This window comes from Sinocyclocheilus anshuiensis, unplaced genomic scaffold (genome assembly GCF_001515605.1).
Source record: "Sinocyclocheilus anshuiensis isolate Anshui unplaced genomic scaffold, SAMN03320099.WGS_v1.1 scaffold43, whole genome shotgun sequence".
NCBI classification, from domain to species: Eukaryota; Metazoa; Chordata; class Actinopteri; order Cypriniformes; family Cyprinidae; genus Sinocyclocheilus; species Sinocyclocheilus anshuiensis.
Genome location: NW_015549580.1, coordinates 2,099,190 through 2,109,098, shown reverse-complemented (window position 1 = coordinate 2,109,098; position 9,909 = coordinate 2,099,190). Strand labels below are relative to the sequence as shown.

The 9,909-nt window shown below is 38.8% G+C and overlaps 1 long non-coding RNA gene across 1 annotated transcript; it reads left to right on the top strand.

Moving 5' to 3' along the window:
• The first annotated feature begins 5,373 nt into the window (after positions 1-5,373).
• Positions 5,374-9,909, top strand: LOC107657633 (uncharacterized). Its single transcript, XR_001630705.1, has 3 exons — positions 5,374-5,552; positions 7,496-7,618; positions 9,576-9,909. It is a non-coding gene; the product is annotated as an uncharacterized LOC107657633 (long non-coding RNA).

The window sequence follows — 9,909 nt, the reverse complement described above, 5'->3', positions numbered from 1 at the left end:
GTGTGTGTGTGTGTGTGTGTGTGTGTGTGTGTGTGCAAACGGGCCAGAACGGAGGAGTGGAAAGAGGCCTAGCGTGGAGTCACCACTGTGGTGAGAGCATCAGGGGCAGTGGGCCATTGTGATGATGTCATAAGAGGAGGAAGTGGTTTGAGTTGTGTGATATATAAGAGAGGGGAAGAGCTCGCCAAACACAAACGCAAGGCTGTGCAACATTGCACAAATGCACAATTACATTTGTTTTACATTGCCACCAGTCTCAATACGTAAAAGTTTACGTGAAATGTTACACCCCTCTTTCACCCCCCTGTCTTATTCGTTTTCAAGACAAACTTGCATGCATCTCATTACATAACCCAACACGAAGATCCAAAACACGCATACATACAGGCCTCTTGTTTGCCAAACCCCATAATCCCCTCTGGTAACTGTTTTCCCCTGCCAACTACGGCCTCACTCTTTCTTTCCTTTCCTTTCTTTATTTTTTTCCCTCTTTTTCCACCTCATAGTGACGCACTCCTCACATAATGAAACTGTTAGCAAGGGACAGGCTCTCTCTCTCTTTCAGGGTGAGTAAAACGATAGTGCTGCTCTGTATTTGTGGCTGGCTGCATTCAGAGGGAGGATATTTTTAGGTTTGGCGGAGCTATTTGGAGGCGTTACTTGTGTCATCAGCACCATGCCACACGCTTGCCATCATATGGGTAGTATTTTTACACTGGGAGAGAACACTTGAGCACACTTGCAAACTCTGAAACTCATGCTTGGCAAACCAACAAGAACATCAGCACCTGAGCCAGGGGAGGGGAGTATGTGTGGTAGCAGGAGAGTATGACCCGTGTCAGCCCCGCTTACGTGGAAGTGAGCTATTTTCTGTGAATGTGCGAGACTTTTGAAATAAATAATAACTATAGAAGAATAACAAAGTGCAGTAAATAGAACTGTTTGCACTACAAACCTGTGTGTTTATGATTAAATTCAAATAATATAACAAATACCAGTTGGCAATATTAAGCAGCATAAGGGATTGTTTTTATACAGTTAAAATAACTAGAAGCGGCTGACACCAGAAGCCTTGCACATTAAATGTTTTAAAAATGGCTCGGTCCTACATTTAGAATAAGATGGATATGGATTGGATGATATAATATGAGCATCTTTTATCACAACCACACTCTAATCTGTGTTTGTTATATTACCTATTCTTTGTCGATTCTTCCACTCAGTATCTATTCCTTCCTTTACCTTTAACACCTGAGCTTGAAGGTCAATAATTTGGAGGTATTTTTTTTTTAAATGGCTGTATTGTATTTTATATTATAAGTTAAAAATGCATAAAAATGTAAAAATATATGTAAAGTGTTAAAAATTTTAATTGCCAAAACCTGGCAATTACGCAGATTAGTCAAGTACATATAAATATATAATTAATATAATATATATATAGATTATATATTGTATATTTATATATGATAAATTATATGTGTGTGTATATAAACACTATATTTAAATGACCAAGCACACTCTCATCCTCGTCTTACTGTTAAACTCACACACTCTTAAATAAATTATAAATTTAAATGATTTAATTATATATATATATATATATATATAATATGTGTGTGTGTGTATAAACACTGTATTTATTTATTGTGTATGATATATATTTATAAAATACTGTTTATTTGTTATATACAGTACATTTACATTTGTTCATTTTGCAAATGCCTTTATCCAAAGAAACTTAAAAATGAGGAATACAACAAAGTGATTTATAATAAACACACACACACACACACACACACACATATATACAGTATATATTTAACATATAACATATATTTAACATATAAGATAAAAATGTATATATTTTAATTATGGTAATTAACTATTATTAAATTATTTTTTTTTAGTAATTAAAATCTGTAACCCCGAACAAACCTTGCCCTAAGCAGAGTAATCATGTAGTGTATGTTACTATGGTGATAAAAACTGGTAAAACGCCTGTTTGTGATACTAAAAAACTAGGGCTTGCAAACTACAATTAAATGTCTTGAGTGTGTATGTTTGCGTCTGTGTGTATCATGTAACAGGATATGTCTGTATTACAGGTGTCACGTGTTACAGGAGACAGCCGAACATGAAAAGTACATTTGAGAGGATTTGTTAAGACAAAGAATCTCAGATTCTGATCTATTATATATGAGAACAATACCAGAGCAATATCCAAAACCACACAATTCTCCAAGACTATCACCGTTTCTCACCTCTTTTTTTCTCTGTCTCCTCTCTCACACACTTAAACGTGCTGTAAGTGCCTACAGGGAAGCACAGCTGTGGATTGGAACTAGTGCTTCCTGTTTCAATCACACTCAGGCTGCTATCAAAAATATAAACTTTGCGATGGGCCATTTGATATCTGAATCTAAGGCCAAAGACATAAGTATATGTCTTTGTTCTTGAAGAACTATGTTCTTAAGTATATGAAAACAAACATCTATTCAGCTAAGTTGAATTTCATTAATTGCATTCTGAAATGCTAGACATAATACGGTGCAAATGTGTTTCATATTTTAAGCTTTGCCAGATGCAAACTGCATTGCATTTAAGGTATACATTTTATTAATTCATGCATTCACTAGGACTCGAATCCATGACCTTGCAGTTGCTAGCACCTTTCTTTACTGTTTGCACTAGACAAAGATCTCTTGTCATTTCTTTCTTTCAGGTCGACAACTGTCATGGCGGAACAACAGTTTGAAAAGAATCTTACTGAACAAGTTAGTTAAGCTGTTGACATGTTTATAGTTAGCTTTAACCTGGATAATTACAACATCTGGTTTATGGTCACAGATATTTTAGGATGATTTGCATTTACAGACTAATGTAATCTCTGTTTCTCGCCAAAATCAATGTATTTTTTTTTTGTCCACTTGTTCGTCCCTATGCCATCCTTCCGTGGTGGCCGTCGCTTCGAACATTTGTAAGAAGGCTTCTACGTCATCATGAGGAGTCAGCTTGGGTAGCAGCTTCGCGGCCTGTACTCGGGGGTCCGGCAGCGGAACGCGTTGAGCGGCGGCGGTACGAAGGGCCGCGAGCTCCTGCTCTGTCTCCCCTTGACGGGTGGCGAGGTGCTCGACGATCTGCTGCTGGCGGATGCTGACCTCGGTGAGCCGCTGGAGGATTTCGTCCATGTTGGGGGAGGAGCGCTCGCCTGTGACAGAACCCGGAGACAAAAAAACAAGGGAAAGGTGAGGTGAAGAAAATCACTTGTCGGTGATTCTTCACTGATATGCTCGCATTCTCCACCAGTGTAACGGGGTGAAGAATCACACGACAAGGAAATCTTAATAAATGCCCCAGAGGGTGGATTTATTAGTGAGGTGGGTGGTAGGGAGAAAGGTCCAGGTAGGTGCTCCGGTGCCGTGAGTGCTCTCTTCCGTCTTCCCAGTGCAGAGGGTCCGTGCAGTGCTCCTGCGGGGCTGGTCGGTCACACGCTGCTGTCTGTGGGAGAAATGAGAGGGCGAGTTAGTGCTCAGTCTCATGGAGAAGTCTCCCAGATGGCAGGGCTTGCGTGGCTTATGTGGCCGCTGCCTGATGAGCTGCAGCTGTGACCGATCAGCCTGTGATGAGGACGGCCAGGTGCTCCTCGCTCGTTTCCAGGGCGACGCTGATGCAGCTTCGGGACGCTCGTCACAGTACTTTTACCATACACTATGTACTCTACCGTCTAGTGTCTGAATAATAAAAGGTTATTTTGTCATCTGACATCGGAGTCTGATAGTCTCTCCCCTTCACTGCATAAGGAAAGCTGTGCATGAAGTGTCCATCATTCCATTTGGTTAATTATGTACATCATCCGGGTATTAGAAGTGCACTTCCTTTTTGGAATTTTCAGTATGAGCATACTATTCAATTGTACTATAAAATAGCATACGTATGAAAATTGAGATGTCATATGCAAATTGAGACTTGTATTTTCAACAAGCATCACCTTTTACCTTTCCTTAGAAAACTCCTCCACACTGTCACAGACAGCAGACCGTCACAGATAGTAAATTTAACAGACGGCAGTACAAAGACACACTCACACTGTTGAACCATGTGCCATAATCAGGATTCTTGTCCAGCAAAGATTCACATAGTTCACTGTAGTACTCTTTCATTTGTGACGAAAAATGAATTAAACCAGACTTAACACTGTTTTCTGCCCTTCAGACGACAGGAGCCCAGTGACCCTGTGTGCAGAACAATATAGCGTATGAAAAAAAATCTTCTCTTGCAATCAAAAGTCATGCTTGATCACGTTTCAGGCTTTCTTTTCTTTCGGCTATGTTTTGAGGATACAAAAAAGCTTGTGTGAGCGTCTGCTTATATGGTTCTGTGTGTTTTTATTTGTCTTGTATATGTGTAAACCTACTTTATGCATTCTACATAGTACAAATGTGTGCTTTTAGACACTTGAATCTGTGCAAATAAAGTATACATTTTTTTTATCCTAGCTAAATATGCGGAGGCAAAAAGTGTTTTTTAATTACTTTTTATTTTATTTATTCAATCCCAGATGAAAATTTTCTGTAATCTATGTAAATAAAGCATATAATTGTAATTATTTTTCTATCCTAGCAAAATATGCAGGTACAAAACTGTGTATTTTTCTACTTTGTATTATTTTATTTATTCTAGCTATGCAAATATAACTACAATTACGCATTTTTTAGGTTGATTTCCCCCCAAAATTGTAAAAACCGTGGCTCTGTAGCTGAGTTTTTATTTCTGAATTTTCTATCCTGCCTAAATATTTAGAGACAAAAGTGTGTATTTTTATTACGTTTTGTAATTATTTATTCTATCCCAGCTACATATGCAAAGATGATCTTAATTAAGCATTTCTAAGTTGATTTCCCCTAGAAGTGTAAAAACTGTGCCTCTGTAGTTGTGATGTTGGTCTTTTAGCATCCTGACCAATTGGTGATACTAGTGGTGCACAAATCACACACTTTAGTTTTGAAGTCGGTTCACATTTATATGCAGGCATACAGAATCACATACATGCTCCTTGCACTGGCTACCGGTTGCAGCTCGAATCAAGTTAGCGTCTGCTAAATGACTAAATGTAAATGTAAATGTAAATGCATGCTAGCAATCGTGTTTCCTAAATTTAAATTTGTTTATTTTTTTGGCAAAATGGGAGCCAACCACATGTAAATTTGAAGCTTTCATGCAGGCTGCGGTCATTTGTAATGGCTGTCAAGAGAAAGACCGAAAGCCAAAAAAATTAATAAATAAAAATAAAAATAACAACGAGAAAACTCTCGGGCCAAGGAGACTTGCTGTTGTCAGATGGACAGCTGCCCAGACTGTGGTCTACAGGGCGTCACTGCAGCGGCCTAGTGAACGTGTGCTGTGCTGTGATGCTGTGATGACGTGCTCCCTTCTGGTCTGAAGGAGGGTGTTGACGGGTTAAAATCACGTCGGAAGAGAGGACTGAAGGCAGATGAACGTCAGAAAACTTTATTATTCAGCTGCCTTGTCAGCGCAGTCTACGTGCTGTGGTAAGCATGTGTGTACATGTCTGTTTGACTCGGTTTATTTGTGAGAGACAATGTGATTTTTCCCATTTGTTTCACGGGGACCTGAGGCAGCTTCTGTAGGCGGAGCATGTTGACCAGCACAGCTGTGACCTCACAGCCCAGCGTCGTCTCTCTGACAAAGACGCAACAGACACACACATACACACACTATTGAGTTTCTGGCAGCGAGTGACTGCATTCCATCTGTCCCTGATGTGCAGTGGTCAAGATTCGTCTGGGTTAAGGGTCATGTGTCTGTGGGGGTGTGGTCAGCCTCGAACGCTGTTCTGATGTCATTCAGGCTGGACCGTGTTGCAAGGATGACATAATGACGTGTGTAACCTGCGCTGCAGTACAATGTAACTCTCAGGAGTAAATAAGAGGATTATGTAACGCACATCATATTTCATATAGTTTGTCTCTCCCACAACTAGAAAGCCACACAGTTATTTTCCGAGAACTGTATGATGAAAAAGTTGGAACTTTCTGCATGTCATAAACACGCATGTTCTTAATAGGAGATATTTTATTATGAATATGCTTCCCTTTAAAGTGAAAATTTATACTAAAATCTTTTTTTCTTTTTTTTTTACGTTTTTCTGCTTTTTGATAGTCTGTAACACTTAGATGTACACCACAAAATGAAAGAAAATATCTGTTGCTACTTTCATTTCATCGTGACTTTAAACCCCTTAACTGTCACCCCCCATTTTTTAAAATAGGCATGCAGGTGCACTATCCAAACGTAAATTGTTGTAATTTATGAACACTTTGGAATACAGACATAAGGTTGGTCTCTTTTTAAAGAAGAAAATCAGCAGATTATTGCAAAAGTGGAATTTTTTAAAGTATAAAAAAGTTATGGTAGTTTAAATTTACTGTAAAGAAAATGCACTATATTAATTTTATTTTATTTTATATATAATAAATATTTTACATAACAGGTTTTACTCTAAAATTGGTATAAACTTAAAGCCTTATGTCTAAATAAGTTATGTCCAAATTTGAAGTTGATATGAAAAAAATGGAGGTTCCTGTGGGATTTTATTTAGGGTGTCATACCACAAACAGCCACCGGGTGCCATCCAAACTCCACTGAATTTTTTTAATGCATTTTTCTGTAACAAATGTCTAGATTTCTCTGTCAATATTACAATATTACCAAATATGGAATCCTGAGACTCAGACCTTTCCAATGATATGTTTTTGTCAAGATTATAAAAAGGTTTGATTCTAAAAGACCGTAATGCATTTTGTAATATGACACTTGACACCGCCCACTAAGGGGGAGGAGCCCGCCAAAAGATTTTAAAGTACCATTTCCATGGTAACGCAATGTCCGATTTCAAAATGGTTTTCACAGGATGAATCTTGGGCTTCTAAGCTTTCAAATGATATATGATTTATGATGAAATATTTCGCCCCCTACACAAAATTTCAGATCGCATGGATTCCTATTGATATGACTGGATTTCACCTCTAAAAATTCACAGAAAAAAAGATAAATGTGACCACACCTTACTGCTATTGCAATTGTAATCTTGGCCACGCACATATTTGTGGAACTCTGTGGAAACCCAATGAGAACAAAGGTTTGCTTAATCCTTCATATCAAATACACACACACACATTACACATTCATCACCAAATTAAAGTGCTGTTGTGTCTTATGTTACTGCCACGGTATGATCCCCCATATTTGTTTACTAAAATGTAACAGATACCGCAAATCAAGATAGCGAGAATATACCTTCTCACCAACCCTTTAGATAATCTCACTGCTGTGCTTGTGTGTGTGTGTGTGTGTGTGTGTTTGCAAGGGCTCATGCTCAATGGTGCAAAGCCCAATTGTTGTCCCAGTCTGAGTGTGTGGTGTGCTGCCTCGCTCTTTCCATGTTATCCTGTATGTGATGCATATTTTATAGGCGGGGAGACCCCAGCGTGAGGTGACACGTTCCGGGCGCATGCACTGATAAACCCAGGACAACCGCCAGCTTTCCACACAAGCATAAAAACCCAGAATCACACACTCTGCACAGCCTGACTCAGTAAGTTTGGAGTTTTTCTGTCCTATGGCTATTTGCATAATGGGCTAGTCGATGAAAATATGTACTAATGCACATCCCTAGTAGCATGTGCGTGTTGTTTGTGAGTTCTATGCAAGGTGGAAGGGTATGAGAATGTGTAGCAGCAGTCAGACAGGTCTAGCATGTCATCTCTGTCTCTTAATGTTCCCAGCCAAGTCCCTTCACGCCCAGAAGCTTATATATGAGCATAAGTGGGTCTCTGTGATATTCAGGGCTGTATACTCTTGATATAGAGTCCCTCTGCAGCCCTGAACATAATTAAATTGATTAATTAAATGTATTCGATGAATCCTTCCCAAGCAATTATAAAGATGTCTTCTGTCGTGGTACAAAGGTTTGGAGAGGTGAGTGTACCTACAGATGTCTGACATTCTGTGTTGACATATTGAAGGGATAATTCACTCAAAAATGGAAAGTCTGTCATAATTTAGTCACCCTCATGTCATTCCAAACCTGTTTAACTGTATGGAACACAAATAATCTATTCTGAAGAATGTTTTAACTGCTGACGGTGTACTACAAAATAACACATAACAATTTAAAACAACCTGACACACGGCAATTATATAAAACAATTTATTTCGATAGAACAGACTAGAGGAACTGGCAGCACAAGTTTAGTATCTGCTGACTAAGAGCATTGAAGATTTTAATGGCAGCGTGGGAATAAATGTACACAAAAAAAGACGTAGAAACTATTTTCACTTGGAAATTGCTAGTACATTTCTCAGATAATTACAAATAAATGGCAAGCAACACATTGAATTAAACATGACATTTTGGGCCTATTTACACTTGTCATTTCATGCATCTTCCCAGATCAGATAGCTATCCGATTTGTTAATATCTGTTTCGTTTACACTTGGTCACATAAATGTGTCTCTGCAAAATGAAAATAAAACTGATCTTCAGTTCCTACGCTACATGCAAATTTAACCAGGTTCACATCACCAAAATCAACAGATGAGTTACATTTATCATCAGCTGATTTCAAGTTCAAAGACCACATCAGTTGAGAAAGCGTCATCAGCACTGGTGAAAGAATTTAGCATTCACCACTTTTAATGAAGATGATTGTGTGTTGAACATGGAAAGACGCTGGAGATTGAAGATTTGATGCCTAAAGGCTGTGTTTCATTTGCATCAGTTTGGGGCACGTTTGCTGAAGAGAGGTGCTCATCTCCAACGGGCCATATCTGTGGAGATGTGTATTACAGTAGCAGTGTGGTATCTGGCTACCGGGAGCTGGTTGCACATGCTCTCACACCTATATTCTTTTCATTCACAATTGTCCAATTGCATCCAATGGATCACAAGCCACCTCCAGTAATGGTGTGCTGTAGTTGCAATTTTGTCTCAGATGCATTTCAGAGGGCATCAACACATGGTCTTTTCACAATCGGATAGCTATCCGGTCAAAGAAAACCGATGGCCACGTGTAAATAGGCCATTTGAAGTATAAAGACTGAAATAGCATTTTCTTGTCAAATTTACTTCAGTAATCTTTATTAACTTCAAATTCAAACTTCAAACTTTGTAGGCAGAGAGACGCTGATTATTCTGCTTTATCTGAGGCCTCTTTTTTGTCCACAGAGAAACAAATCACGAAACATCTCTAACCTAAAAATATATGAATATATAATAATCTCAAATACAAACTGTTCTCTGAAAAACTCAATTATGCATGAAGGGTCAACACACACACTGGCACACAACTCCTTAGCCAGTTAAATGCTCACTAGCACATTCAAAAACAATATTATCAGCTGCCTCTGTGCACATTCAGAAGAAACAAAAACATACATTAGTTATTCACCCCATTCTTTGTCTGCTCAAGGCCATCAATCTTTTAAAAGAACAAATATATGTGCGCTAAATCTGCGCGTTTGCATTTTTCTCCCGTGCATGAATCATTCAGGAGCTCTGTGTGCAGCCATGGCTGGATGGGTGCTCTGTGAACCCATCCCTTTCCTCACCCCAGAGCCTCTACCGCTGCCTATAGCCAAGACATCAAAGTAATCAACCTCACCTGACCGGCCACACCTCTCAGCTGAACGGGACCAGCACCATTTTATTTTAGCCCTGAAAACAACATTCTGTGCTTGAATTATAATGGCCCTAATTCAGAGATCAAAGTTAATTGCAGCAAATTACATGTCCTTTGATTAGCAAGGCTCTGCCTATTCTAGAGGTTAAAACTGAACAAAGTTATTAATTGAAAAGTTAATTTCAAAGGCTATACCATAAAACAA